Source organism: Wasmannia auropunctata, unplaced genomic scaffold, assembly GCF_000956235.1.
Source record: "Wasmannia auropunctata unplaced genomic scaffold, wasmannia.A_1.0 LD336116.1, whole genome shotgun sequence".
In the NCBI taxonomy this organism is placed as follows: Eukaryota; Metazoa; Arthropoda; class Insecta; order Hymenoptera; family Formicidae; genus Wasmannia; species Wasmannia auropunctata.
In genome coordinates this window covers 4293140-4294223 of record NW_012026774.1, presented here as the reverse complement: position 1 = coordinate 4294223, position 1084 = coordinate 4293140, and positions in this window count along the sequence as shown.

The following is a 1084-nucleotide window of genomic DNA, read 5'->3' as shown; positions in this document are numbered from 1 at the left end:
TCCGGGATCGAACGGACGTACGGATAGAACGATCGAGCGGATCGAACGGACGAGCAGATAGGACGTGAGGATTGAATAAAAGGACAGCGATGGCAACTACCAGAAAAAGAACGAGAAACGCTTCTCCGGAGACAGAGAAAGAGGCGACGTTGCTGTCAGTGATGCGCGAGATCCGTCAGCTGCGGGAGGAGCAAGCGCGCAGGGAGACGGAACGTGACGTCGAGCTTGAGCGATTGAGAGCACAGATAAGTCTTTTCAATAATATTTCTTCTTGTGCGGAGAACAAAAGAACGTGCGTAACGTGTTTCGATTGTACAACGAAACGGAAATAGTTCGGGGGATGCGCGCGAAAGATCTTGTAGAGGGTTGGGTTTAAAATTAAAACCGGATACTTACGACGGAAGTGTTCCGCTACGAGAATTTCTTTCTCAATTCAATCTTATTGCCCGAGCGAATGGTTGGGGGGAAGACGCGAAAACGCTGGCTTTGGTCTCTTGTTTGAGAGGAAAAGCGCGTTCGATTTTGGATTGTGTGCAGAACATAGAGGATTTAGATTACGCGGAATTAAAATCAAAGCTAGAAATGCGTTTTGGAGAAAATCATTTGTCTCAATCTTATTATTCTCAATTCACAAATAGGAAACAGAAATTCGGGGAAGATATTGCTGCTTTTGGTTCGGATTTAGAACGGTTATCGCAATTAGCGTATTCTGAGTGCCCTCACTCAGTCCGCGACAAAATTGCATGTGCTCAATTTGTTTCTGCTCTATCCGATGGGTTTATTAAAAGGACTCTTCAATTGGAAGGGGTTATTTCCTTAAAGACAGCAATTGAAAGGGCCAAAGCTATTAAAGTTATACGGGAGAGTTGTTACGAGGGAAAAAGGGAAGGTGGCTTTGGGGGAAATTTTGGAAGAAAAAAAATGGAGTAGAATATTTTTCGAACAAAAATAAGGGAGAAAATGGTAAAAGTAAAAATTTTGGAAATGTTAATTCTGTGAACCAAAAAGAATGTTGGCTTTGCGGTAAAGCGGGACATTTCCGTGCACAGTGTCCAGAGGTTTCTAAAAAGGAAAACTAAATTTT